General features: G+C 38.2%; 1 protein-coding gene across 1 annotated transcript in view; it reads left to right on the top strand.

Annotated features, from left to right (window-relative positions):
* The first annotated feature begins 1,785 nt into the window (after positions 1-1,785).
* Positions 1,786-14,315, top strand: part of LOC122812080 (gamma-aminobutyric acid type B receptor subunit 1-like) — a 4,315,174-nt gene continuing 4,302,644 nt past the window's right edge. Inside the window, exon 1 of the mRNA XM_044084348.1 lies at positions 1,786-2,285. The gene's annotated coding sequence lies outside the window, so the exon portion shown is untranslated. The remainder of the gene's footprint in view (positions 2,286-14,315) is intronic.

The following is a 14,315-nucleotide window of genomic DNA, read 5'->3' as shown; positions in this document are numbered from 1 at the left end:
GGAGAAGAACAAAAGTCTTCCTAAACAGAGCAGGTAAGTAGGGTGCTGGAAGGGAATCCTTTTCTGAACAAATACCTTTTATAAGAATAGGCACAGCAGCAAGTTAAGAAAGACAGTATAAGAAAAAAAGATGTATGCTAAACCAAGATGATAAAATAAAATATATTTTGGAAGTATTCGGGGGCAAACATGATGAAGAATGCCAGGTATGCATGTAACAGATGCAAACATGCAAGCAGCAGATGCAAGCATGTATGCAGGATGTACAACTACATGCAACAGGTGCTAGTACACAAAGTATTATGCAGGAAGTGCAGCAGAAACAGAAGGAGGTGAAGCTGCACCTCATCCTAGAACCTTTGGTTTGGGGTAAACTATAAAACAGAATAAATGGATGTTACTTTTGTTATCTGCGTGCATTTTCTGCATTCATGTTTCTGCAGCTTATGTGATGCTGTTCACCACTTGCCCATTTCAAGTACTAAAATGAATGGACAATAAAAAAAATCCTTCTGTTTTGCTATATAAATAATCAGCTTTAACTAAAATAAACACTTAAGATTATTAAGAATAAAAACATTCAGTCCTGATCTAAAAGTTTCAGCTACAAGCATGATGGGGATTTTCCTCTAGACAGATCCTAAAGCATTCACAGCACCATAAAATTACCCTAAAACAAGTAAAAGTGCTTAATTCCTAAATCTCTTCAAAAGCCAGGTGATTTGCATCTGTGTCCCAAAGGTACTTCAGAGTGCTTTGCATATATTGATTGTGCTTCAAAATGTACAGCTTAGTTATATATTTTTTATTTACTATTTAAATTCAGTTTTATTTAACATTATACAGTGCATATTTTGTTGTGTCTACCCATGTTTTAAATTAAATTCAGATATAATTGTCTGTTCTATAAGCATGCTACGTGAGTAACTGATGCTAGATTGTGTTTTCTCCATTTTCTCATTATTAGTCGCATGAATGAAAGCTTATTCTCCAATTTATGACAAGAACAATCTGCAAATTCTGGTCTTTAGGACCCAGAAGCAAGTTCTTGTCAATACTAGGAAAAAACTCTTCTGATTATAGAAGGGGGAGGAGCTGATGAAAAAGCAGGCAGGCTGTAGGACCCTTAAGGCCTTCTGGATTGCTCATAATTTGCAGAAAGCTGGGTAATAAATCTTCCCCCTTCACCACCACCCCCTTGAATGTCAAGAAGGAGAGAGACAAGCAGCCACATCTAAAAGGAAAGAAGCTGTATGCCAGGTGGTTATACACAGCAGCATCTTAAGACTAGCTTGTACCAGCAGCAGAAAGCAACTTCTTTTTTAACATTTCTGTCTCTCTCTTTCTCTGTACCCCAAAGGTTTGGGCTCATTTGTGTTTTCATTCAACCTGCATTTGTTCTGCTTTTTTTTCTTTTCCCCTGTCATCTGCCCCTTTTAAGTAGGCTGGCAGATATCGGGGTAAGAAAGCATGCGTTGTTCTTTTCAGCACTTGCTTAGTGAACCAAGGAAACTGCAAAAGCCAGGATTAACAGAAAAAAAGAAGCCCTTTCTGTTTCTGGGACTCCTGCTATGACATTTTCAAGATTTTTATTCATCAGTGATTTCATATCAGTCTCTGCTATTTGCCTGACATGCTGTCCGATTTATGGTAACTGACAGAAAGTCAAAGTGATACAGAATCTGTACCTCACCTTCTCTCTCTCTCTCTTATTTGTATATATATATATATATATATATATATATATATATATATATATATATATATTTATATATATGGCTAGACTTGTAATCTGAATCCACTTCTGGATGGTTATATAACAGTATTAGAATAATTTCAGCTGCTGCTCATCTGGTATTTGTGCATTATGTGTTCCTCATTAAAGGAAGAGAGAGCCTGGATTACTACTTCTACACAGGACACTGGAACCAAATAATCTTGTTTCTGAAACCCAGCATTATTCCTGTTCCTCTCTGTTTCCTCTGAATATTACTGAACATCAAATCTGTAAAGGATCTCTAAATAAAGGAGACTGAGAACAGGTGTGTCCATAAGCAGTGAATGGAAGAAGGCTATAGAAATAATTTCCAAAACTTTAGCACAGAAACACACTCTGTGTAACACGGGATTGGGTCAAAACTCAGGAATTGCTGGACAAAGTACAGCTATACCAAAGTAGTCTACACACACTCTGGGATATTTTATGATATCAGTTTTTTGCACGTTTACAAGACTTACTTTGGAGTTTTTTGTTTCACTTGTCTGTCTACAATCAAAATGTGAAGGTGAGTGAAACCTTACAAATATAAGGATCTTTTATTGTTGCAGATGTTAATGAGTTAAAATTATTTAAATGTGAAAATGTAATTATTACTATTATTATTATTATGCAAATCTGCAGTGTGTGTGTGTGTGTGTGTGTGAGAGAGACTAATTTATAACATCAGTACACCTATCATCATTACATTCCCTTCACTTCTATATGTCTAGTGTACGTTTCATTTCAGATACCATCACTTGATCTCTCTGTGGTCACTTTTTCTATCTATCTTTACCTTTTGTCTGTCCAGTTCCATTTTAATGTTGAAAAGCAGTGTTTCATACTGCAGTAGCTGGAATCTTGAATGCAGGCAGATGAAAAGTGTGAGACTGCATTTCCAGAGTTATAGAAATAAAAAGATAACCGTACCTCTCACCTGGAGTTTGTCTGGGATCATGTCCTACTTTTTTTTTGTGTGTGTGTGTGTGTGTGTGATTATTCATTGCCATTGCTGGTTTTGTGCGACTTAAAACAGTTGACAATACTGACCACTTATCCTGGTGTAAGCATCTACTTAATGACATCCACCTTTCTGCCAGTCTGCACCTGAGAGGTAGTATGGGCTTGTCTAGTTACAATTCTCTTGACAAGAGAGAGTGCTGTACAGATTCGTCTTCTCTGTTCATGGGAATGACCATACACCCCCACTGCAATATTATAGGGCCCTATTCCTGACCCTTCTCATGAGTTATAGATTGAATATTTGTATCTGAAATACCTGTTACATGGGTAGTTGCTCTGGACATTATTCAGAAGTGAAGTTTGTCTCGGCACATAGATCATGAAGGACATAGATAGGTTTTAAACTTTTTTGAGAATAAACACATATCCAAAGTTAGGCATTAGAGCAAATGGTGGAGGCATCAGGCAGTTAGCACAGGGAATTAGACTCTAAGCTGTTGCAACAAACTGCTTCCTAAATCCTAAGGTACACAGTTTGATTCCTTTCATCACCATTTACCTATTTTGTGACCCTCAGAAAGTCACTTAACTGGATAGTGCTTGCATGTCACCCCTGAAAAGGGACACTTGTGCCCATTGGGATTACCTTGTTAACAAATGTTTGTGTGTATACATACTTATAGATATAGATATATATATAGATATACATGCATAAGAATTGCCCATTTGTAACCTGGACTTGCAAATTTTAATGATGTTAACATATACCTACTGCAGTTTGCATATGCATTGCACATACTCTCGTGAGTGACAGGAGCTGAACTGTCAAGAGTCATTAGTGATGTACAGTGACAGACTGGCATTTAGCACAGATAATTAGCTAATTAGCTAATAAGCTTCATCCTCTAGCCTTGAGTTTGATTCCCTCAGCCACCAATAGCCTTTTCTGTGATTCTGATAAAGTTACTTAAAAAGCAGTTCTGACAGATTGCTCCAGAAAAGAGGCATATCTTTTTGTTGATGTACCCAGTAAACAAATAACTAAAAATAGCGACAGAGTAGTATACATGAATAAATAACTGTCAAAGTTCAAACCCTGGGTTTTATGTCAGCTGTAAGATATACTATGACAACAAATTATGCGGTGTTGGATGTGTATATGTGTGTGTGTACATTTACTTGTATATCCCCTCACTTCATATCAGTTTTTGTTTCATTTACATAATGAATGTGCATATTCAGTATGTGCAAATCAAATGCTTAATTTATACAAAGATGATTTATAAGGATTCAATAAAGTGGGTAAGTCATACCAAGCGGTATAGTTTCTGATCACTTCAAAGCCAAACTTTTTGTACAAGAACAAAGTACATCACTATAAGCTAAATTAACCCACAGTAGCTGTCCAGGTTTCTGCCTGTAATTCTTCTGCAGCATTCCCGGCAGAAGTGCATCTGTATTCATATGGACATGCCTGTTTGATGGAGGTACTCATTTATTTTTTATGTCCTGTGTAATGCAATCTGTACATAAAGTCTGAAATGGTTATTGATAAGACAGGCTAGGGTAGATGATTGCCTAAAAGTTACTGGAAACAAGCATGTAGCCTTCTACACTCATGAGTTTTGTGCGGAGTATGTTCTGAAACCTTTCATGCCCTTTGATTTTGATGTTTTAGTCATGAAATTAAAAATTTGTTTTAGGCAAAGATGCATTTATAAAACTTGTCACTTGTAGCATGTTTATTCGACTATTTTGCAATTCTTTAAAGCTGTGCAGCTAAACACCGAAAACTCCAGCTTATAGTGGAACATGTGTAAGCTGCCTTCCCACACTGCACTTAACATCTTGATCCATAACAAGCAACTGAGATGTGCATTATTCCATATAGTCATACCCATATTATGTGCTAGATAAGTAGTAATTCCCAGCAGGATATGTTGTATGAAATATACCAGAGGTGTAGTTTATACAGAAATCAGTTTACATAGGAAAAAGAATATTGCTTGATACGCTGTATTTGTTTAGCTCAACTTTTCATGGCTGCAGTGGGGTCTTTTTTTTTTTTTTTTTTTTTTTCACTTCTCATCTTTTATTTATACTACTATGTTTGAAACCTTTAACCCTCTTCATATTCCTCATCATTTTAAGTGGATTCATGCAGATAGCCTCTGTTTTTTTTTTTTTTTTTTTTTTTGGGGGGGGGGTCTTGTGTACTGTGCTGTATGAAAAAATATCTTTCAGTGGTAAATGTTCCTCTTTCTTTGTAGAATAAGCCATGCATAGATGTGTGCATGAATGTACATATGCACACACACACACACGCAGAAATGGCCAATTTCAGGTAGAATGGTAGCCTACTTTAATTTTGCATTTTGAGTGCTTCTCATTATACATAATTGTAATTTAATTATTCTTTAATGTTCACGACAGCTGTACTTTATCAAGATTTACATAAGAGTTTTTACACTTTGATTTTGTGCCGAAGAGATAAAAGGCAGTTAAATCTGTTGACCGTAAGTCCTAATGAAATTGAATTACAATTCATCCTGTGCACCTTCAACAACAAACGTGAAATAATGAAATGTTGAGGTGCAGACTCTTGTTCTCAGAAAAGTAATATGTATTGTTATTAATGTCATAACCATCATCAGGATTAAATTTCTAACTGGTCTCAGGAGAGGGCTGAAAAGGTAAGCTCTGTTATACAAAAATCTATGTGCAATTTATTTTCTTTAGTAGATCCGTCAGTTAGCATAAGCAACATGTTTTTCATATCAGATTGGGAGCCATAATGCTTAAATTAAACCCAAAGATGAGGGAATATGTATGTCCAGTAGAGACGATCTACTAACACCGGAATTGAACCTCAGACTTGAAAGATAGTAACACTGACTGCACCACCTTATTACAATGCCCTCAAGTGGGCCTGAATCATTTAACATTTAGGTTAACAGCTGAATGCATTAACTTGCAGTAATCCAAGTAATCCAAGTTAAGACATTCAATCACACATAAAGAACATGACAATGAATAAGAAAGGGCACTAAAAATGACATGTCTGCTTTATAACCACAAAAAGTCACACCAGGAAATGGCAACTTGGAAGTTATTTTGTCTCAAAGTAGTTATATATTTCAATGAAACACACAACGTAGCATTCTCCACACAATATACTAAATGAAAATCTCTTTAAATGTTTCAGCATGAAGAAGTGTCTCCCTATCCATGTATGAACTTGTTCAAAATGTTACCAACTTTTGTGAAAAGCATGCTTAATATGGCTGTATACGAGATGAACAACATAATGTCATTTGACATCATTTTCAACAAAAATATTGTCAGGTATTTGCACATTGCTGTTGCACATCACTGCAAAATGGTGGATTCTCCATAAGGTGACAGGGAAACACATACGCCAGGTAAATAAGTTTAAGTACATTGAGGTCTTGCCCATGAATGACATTACAGTAGATCAAGAGATAGACCAGACAGATGTAATGACAGCAGTACTCCAGGAGTTGTACTGGACTGCGGTGGTGATACTCCATCTATTTCTGCATTTTGTGAAAGATATCTTAACACCCTACTGGAATAAACAAGGTTTTGCATTCTTTCATTAGTTCATTTGACTCTTCCTTGTTTTCTCTGACCATTTTCATAATCTTTATATTATTTTTATGGCTGCTTTTACTATTCAAGGCAGACTTCCTGACATTTCTGTAAATAAGGAACATGAATCTAAATAAGAGGCATTTACTCAGAATTCCTATAGCAAGGAGCCATATCAGGGTGAGGAATCACCCGGAATATACTCAATACCTAACAAAGCAGTCTGGGTGTCCAAAACTACAAGACATATATGAATAGTTTGCAGCACATTTTGACACTGTCAGGGATTACTGATATTATCCGTGGTTTGCATTACTAGAAGAAGGAATGCATTTATTTATTTTTACTTTTTATTGTAATGTAATGGTTTTCTAATGAAGTCCATTAAGAAAGAAGTTTACTGCAGTCAAGGAAGGACAGTATTAATTATGTAGCAAGAAACTGTTCTTTTATATTTCTAGTCCTTACTGCAAAATGGTGGATTCTCCATAAGGTGACAGGGAATCACATATGCCAAGTAAATAAGTTTAAGTACATTGAGGTCTTGCCCATGAATGACATTACAGCAGGTCAAGAGATGGACCAGACAGATGTAATGGCAGCAGTACTCCAGGAGTTGTAATGGACTGCGATGGTGATAGAAGTCATAAGACAACCATGTCAATTTATCGGTCATTCTTTTCCTCATCCTCCCCTATGGTTGTAGCCTTTGCATGGTCCGTGGTCACTGAAATGAGATTGCAGATAATAGTAACAGAAATCAAATTCATTTGCAAGGTGGAGGGGCTTAGTGTCAGTGACACTATTAGGAGTTGCAGTCTGAGATCTTGGTGGAGGGGGGCAGCCACTGTGTCTTTGTGTTGAGTGGAGTCAATTGAAGTTGCTTTTGGCACATTATGAGGCTGCCACAGTAATTCTACCATAGGAAGCGTACCAAGGAGAACCTACCAGTATGAGGCCTCAAGGCAGAGTCAGGGTATGTTGCAGGGATTTTGTCTCTCAAAATGCCCAAGAACATATGAGGATCTTGTAGGGTGAGTTGCAGGTTCTTGCTGAGGTTAGATGTTTGGTCTGCATTGCACAACTTGTTTCCATTGTAATCCTCCCCAGGATAAACAGTTTAGCAATTGAATAAAAACATGAGCAAACAATTTTTAATATAATTTTATTTCTAGCTCCATAGCAGCTGACCAGCTAGCCTCCTCCACCATAACTGTGCTACTCATTCCCATCACTGTGACAAGAGCTGGATGAGGGACAGATATCATTCAGGAAACCATGCCTGATTATTTTTTATCTATTTTCTGGCTCTCCTGTCCTGGTACTGACATGCTTTCTTGTATAAGCAATGGTGTATTCTTGTGCCTTCCTGTGTATGTTTGTGTGTTTGCTTGGGGGGGTTCATAATGGTCACCACATGAATGCTGGTCTGCAGGGTGAAGAGCAGATCCCCAGCTCATATACTGCATGCCACTGTCTTCTTTTTCTCTGGTGGGTGCTGGTGCTGTAGCAGGCCAGACCATCTCTCCCTGCCCTCAAGATAAGTGCTTCAAGATGATCTGCTTAATCCTTGTAGTCCATCACTGACTCCTCCAACAACAGGTCACTAGTCTGTCCCTGGTCATCTGCGTCACATTTAGGGCTTCATCACTTTGCACCAAAGAGATGATAAAGAGCAGTATTATGTTTGAAAATAAATGGCTGTGTTATTATGAATGCATTTTTCTTCCATGTAAGGGATGTCTTGCTATCATAGTTTATTCTTGAAAGAACCCTGGCTAAGCTGTAAGCAGATAAAACAATAATCAGTCGATCCTGTATGTTAGATATTGCCAACTACAGCAACAGAATGTTTTAATTGGTAGAAAACATTCTGCTCATTTACATATGCCATGTTATATTACTTTGCCAATCAACTGAAATGCAAAATGCAACAGCATAAGTCACATTAAGATATTGGTACTTGGAAACCAGTTAGCCTCATATAGATGATTATTAGTGAAGTGCACTGAACATTCGAAGTAAAAAAGGAAGTAACAATGGCAGATACTTCGAATTGTTTTCAGATGAATAATTGTGCTCTGTTCCTCTAGGAATTAAAACAATAAAGTACATGGAAAAAGTTGACTGTGACACAAAATTCCTTTGCAAGTAGCAGACAGCAGTATACAGTTAACATATTTTACTTGTTCCAGGACTGTTTATGGCTTTGATTCCTGCTAAGAATGGATTTATATTTCCGATATATTATGCTGCTGACGATGTTGTGCACAGACCAAGTCATAAGTCATAGTCAAGGTTCTCTTAAGAAGCTGGGACTTGTGACTTGGTAGTTTCTGTCCTATATGTACAAGGTGCATCATCTTTGTGCCCCCCACACTTTTTTCTTCATATTAATGATTCAAAAAAAGAACTATTGATAAAATCTCCAGAACTTCAAAATCCTGGTTTCACATTCAACGCCCTGCTATAAGTAAAGGTACTAAAATATTTCCTTTCTCTCTTGTAATAAAGAAGAAATCTTGGACGTAGAAGTAAGTGCAATATAACTGAAGTACAACTTCTAGATTAGAAATGAACCAGATCATGGCAAGTCTTGAGTACATTACATTAGATAAAAACTTGACTTGGATGCAATACAAAATTAATAGTCCTTCTTGCCATGACTTAGAATTGTTAATACTAAGTGGGGAAAATTCCAGAGATAATGAACAGTTGAGTTTAGTTAATTTTCCTAGGATCATAGGAGATTACTAGGCTATCGAACTGGAGTTCATTTTAAACATAGCCATTTCAACCCAAAGTAATACTATAGAGGCACTAGTCAATACCAAAGATTGCATTTAGTGATGACTGCCCATGTCCAGGAGGGTTGTGGGGACTATCCTCGGTAAGAATTTACGGTGCCCCATCCACTCATCCAGGTTCCTCTTGAACAGTGTCATAGAGGTACTCTGTTTCACATGAATTGATAGCCTGTTCCAAAGATGTGGTATTTGCTGGGAGATAAATCTCTCTCCAGCATGTGCTATTTAAGTTTCAGGCCATATACAAGTTCCTGGAATAGGCAGCCCTACACCCATTTCATTTATGGATATGCAGCAAGTTCATTAGGTTTGGGTTTTGGGTTACTCTGTTGGCCTTGCATAAGTGTCTCCTAAGAAGTCTATACAATTCAGAGTATAGTGACAACGATTTTAGTCTGTCCATGTAAGACACATACTGGAGGCCCTTGATCTTCTTTGTTAGAAACCTCAAAGGTCTGTCTAATTGCTGTAGATGCTTATTACGGTACATACTGAATGGGGCGTTACACTCCATTATGGGCTGGGTAAGTGCTGTGTATAGGGGGGTTATAACTTCTTTTCCTCTTCAGGCAATGCCTTTGCTAATCAGGTGAGCTACCTGGAAAGCTTTTCTTACAACTGTAGACATGTGGTGGTCGAAGTGAACCTGTGATCCCAATGACTGCACCTAGTTTGCAGTTGTCTGTAAACTTGGTCAGCCACAACCCTTTAGTTTTGACCTGAACATCTGAGAAGCATATATCAAACAGTAGGCGGCCCAGCACTGATTCCTGTGGCACCCAACTGTAACAGATCTGCTGGTTGATGTGGAGTCACCCACTTTGATAGTGTGTGTCTGGTTTGTGAGCCAGTTGGCAACCCATCTTACAATGAAGGGGGTTACATTCAGTTTGCTAAGTTTATCAGTAATGCCTGAATGTGGGATTGTGTCAAAAGCCTTTGCCAGTTGGAGGTATGCTTTGTACACAAATTTGTCCTCCTCAATGGCCTTGGTCACACTTTCAAAGAAATCCACCAAATTTAACAGTCAAGATCTGCTCTTCACGAAGCTGAATTAGGTAGGGTTCAGAGTTTGGAGGTCACCTATGTCTTTATTTATGAGTTACATAATGATATGTTCCATGGCCTTACAGATGAGGCTGGTCAGGCTTATGGGTCTTTAATTCCCCTGGTCTGTTGCTAGGCCACCTTTGTGGAGGGGAATTGCTGTAGCTGCTCTCCATTCTGCAGCAAAAAAAACCCAGTGGTTGGGCTATGATTGAAAATGGTACTTAGTGGTGATGCTATCTCATGTTTTAGCCTGTTTAGAAGACAGCCTAAGATGTCATCTGGTCCCAAAGAGGCCATGTTCTTTGCCTTGGACAGGGCTTTGAGGACCTGCTCTTCAGATATGTAATGTGGGGGGTGGGGGTTGGGCGAGGGTTTGTTGTAAGTTAGGAGGGGATAATGGAGTGAAATTTTCACCAAACCTCTTTGCTAGTAGGTTCACTATCTCTGTGGGGTCACTGTGTGCGATATCATTGGCCACCAGTTCTGCACATGCTTGGGTCTTAACCTTTAGGTTATGTACATAGCTGTAAAAGGCCTTATGGTTATCCTTGGCAGTACTTGCTAGGTTTCTCTCAAAGGAGCTGTTGGACAATTTGACAAGATGTCATATTTATCTGTTAAGGCTGAGGAGGGTGCTTTTCCATTGTTTGGTCCTTGTCTTGTATAGGAATTTTTTGCATTTATTGTAGAGTTTGTTGATGCTTGAAGTCCACCATAGCAGCTTGCTTTTATTTGGGGCTCTGGCTTTAATTGCATCTGGTACAGCCGAGATTATACACTTGTGCAAGTGATTGTACAGGGCTTTAGTGTAAGCTTCTGTGTAGTTACCACTTTCAGCTTGGGGTGGTGCTTGGACTGCATTTATACCTTCACCTGGGAGGGTATAGATTGCCTAGTAACATTTTTTAGGCTGATTTCACCCTTTGTGAATTCTGGTGTTAGTGTCAGTTCGAAGGTGACTGATTGATTTGTGGGCAGTTTTAACTAATGAGGGTCCAATAGTTGCAGCAGTGCACCTGTTAGTTAGGACCAGATCTAGAATGTTTGCTTCTCTTGTCAGGGTATGGACAATTTGTTCCAGGGCATTTGAATTCACAAAGTCAGGGAACTTTTATGAGCTGTTAGGTTTGGGCTAGAGTAGGTTTCCCAGTTGATGGTGGGATAACCAGTGAGTTCAGTAAAATTTGGATTGTCCTCAGATTGGTTAAGTAGGCTTCATGGTTGTTGTGGCCCTTGAAAGGGGACCTATAACTGGCTAGGACTTGAATGGGGGTCTTACCCACCATAACTTGAACCTGGAGTAACTCCATGGAGTTGTCCAGTTTAACTAGATGTGAGGTGAATTTATCTCTAACATAGATTGAAACACTGCCTCCTTTGGTTTTCACACATTCCTTTTGTGGTCTACACATCACCAGATGCTAGAGTACAGCTGCAGCTTATAGTTATCCATCCATTACTCCTTTTTCTCATTTTTGTACATGCAGTGGGTAGCATTGTCACCTTTCAGTAAGAGGTTCTCTGGCTCAATCCTCACCTGAGGTCTTTCTGTGTGTAGTCTGCATGTCGTACCTGTGTTTGTGAGCAGGAGCGGCCTTAGGTCAACTGGTGCCCTAGGCAAAAGGCCTCCATGGCACCCCCTACCACACTTTCTGGTGCCCCCATCCTTGTCTTACTACACCACATAAATAGTGGAAAAGCACCCCTGCTAGAGCGGCACCCTAGGCGTCCGCCCAGTTGGCCTATGCCCAAGGCCAGCTATGTTTGAGGGTTTTCTCCAAGTACGTCAGTTTCCTCTTACATTCCAAAGATAGGCAGTAGATGAACTAGACTTGCTAAATTGGCCGTGTGTGTCTGTGTATACACGCGTGTTTGAGTGTGCTATGGAAAAAACAAACCACAGTAGGGCTAGCCACCCATTGGTGTAAATATTGCACATGATTGCTTATATTAATTCAATTCTTTTTCATTCATTTTCCTAGGGTCCTAGTTGAATTTCACCCAGTACCCTATAAATAACATTCAGGAATATCTAACCAAAAGGAATGCACTGGATCAGTGCATTTACCAGGTTGTTTAATTAAATGTATTCACAGAGATGGTAAACTTGTCAAGGTAAACTTCTTAATTTCATAATCTAGTATGTGAAATGATCTTTAATAGATCTTTTCTGTATCAAAATGCAGCCTTTTGACACTGTTTTTAGTAACATAATGACCTGTATGTATTTGGATGGTGAAAGGATGCATGCAGAAAACCAACAAAACTTAGGTGTAGCTTGTAAACTCTACATGAATAGATACCGGTGGCCAGGATTGAACCCAGGATGCTTTAGCTGTGATCCCAAACCTTAACCATTGAATCTTTATGATGTTTCAGACTCTGGGCAAATGTCTGCTTATACACTGCTTGTCATATTTCTTGCTAAAAAACATTAAGTAATACTAAGGTCCTTCTTAACACACCAATTATGGTGTGCCTAAAATATACTATTCTGTGGCAACAAGTGTGAATGTTACAGTTGCAAAACAAAAAATATAGTATGCCTATAGATACTGCCTGTCTTGAGAATATGAATATTACTACAGTTCTCACTTTTTATCAACTTTCTTTGTGGGTAGAGCCAGTATTTAAAAAGTGATCATGATTTTGAGCCTTTGTTGCTAAAACTAACATAAAAGGTAGACAACATTATAGCAAAAGGATTTACATGTATAATTAACCCAGGCTCTCATTGCAGAAATGGTACTTTTATTTAAATGTAAAAGGCAGGCAATAATTAATTTCACTTGGAAGCAGCTAATCCTTTTTACCGATGACATCTATATCACACAGATCTACATTAATGCATTATGATATCTAAATGATCACTACAGCAGAAGGCATTGGTGTTAAAAAATATATAGGCAACGTAAAAGTGATGAGGCAGAATCCTGTAATGCTCTTTGGGAAAGCTCCACAGAAAAGAGGGCATAAAATTTGTTTCAACTAATTAGGTGGGGTTCTTCAGATACATATTAATCCATGTCAACCCACTTCAGTGCTACAAAAAATAATGATCATGTAGCCAGAAATATTATTTGGTGGCAGGATCATAAACACCCCTTTCTCGCATGAAGTCTGTATGCTGAATGCAACATTTGTCTCCAAAGTTTAAACCCGAGAATGACAAGACGCAAGAAAAAAACGAAGTAGAAGGACTGAGCACAAGCTTGTTGGCTTCTATTTATTTGTTTTATTATACTTTGTTGACTGGGTTAATGTCACTAGGCTAGTAGCTTCTTTTCAGGGGACACCCAAAGGTAGTATTTATAGTACTATGGGGAATTTGGTCAGGGAAGCAGGAACTGCCCCTGCTCTTTTCAATAGGTGCTATGGGATATTTTACGTTTATTTGGACTACCACCAATCAAAGAATGGGGCTTCGATTTAACATCTCATTCAAAGAATGACACACTTGGGAGTGTATCACCCCCTCTATACTTTCACTGTAGTCTCAGCAATCTGTTTGCCTGATGTGGGACCAGAACCCATAGCCTTCTACACCAAAGAGACATAGTAGAATGTACCACATTTTAAATATCAAAATGTATGCTAAAGGTAGTCATTTTTGTTTATTTTTTAGTGATGACTGGTGGTCGGTTTTTTGTTAGTTGTTTCTAGTGGAATAGGCTAATTCTGCTTCAGGCATTTTGGGTTGACATGTTCAATGCCTTAGTTATAGTAATTCACAGTTCTGAACTTTGATTAAAGTGGTTTCTTTAATTAGTAGCAAAATATTATTTTCCCCCCTCATTCTGAAACTCTGTGAATGGACTGCTCTGCATGAAGAGGAAATGTTTAAAATTTAAATTCCTCTCATGCAAGGTCTTGTATTGTATTGTATTGTGAATGTTGATTGTCTTATTCATTTCTAGGACGTCCAGCACATGTGCTATTGAATAATTACGTTGTTCATTACTGCACTGGCAATTTGTACATCTTTAATAAAGTACCAGTATAATTTTGCATTAATTACCTTTTCTTCTCTGCTCTTTGACTGTTGCCATTTTAGTGCTGTCCAAATACATTGTCTAGCTATTCCCCTGATGGGTTTGGGCTATTAGTTTTACTGCTTTCCTCAT

This window comes from Protopterus annectens, chromosome 9.part0 (genome assembly GCF_019279795.1).
Source record: "Protopterus annectens isolate FY-2018-M chromosome 9.part0, PAN1.0, whole genome shotgun sequence".
Lineage (NCBI taxonomy): Eukaryota > Metazoa > Chordata > Ceratodontiformes > Protopteridae > Protopterus > Protopterus annectens.
This window is presented reverse-complemented; position numbering and strand designations above follow the sequence as displayed.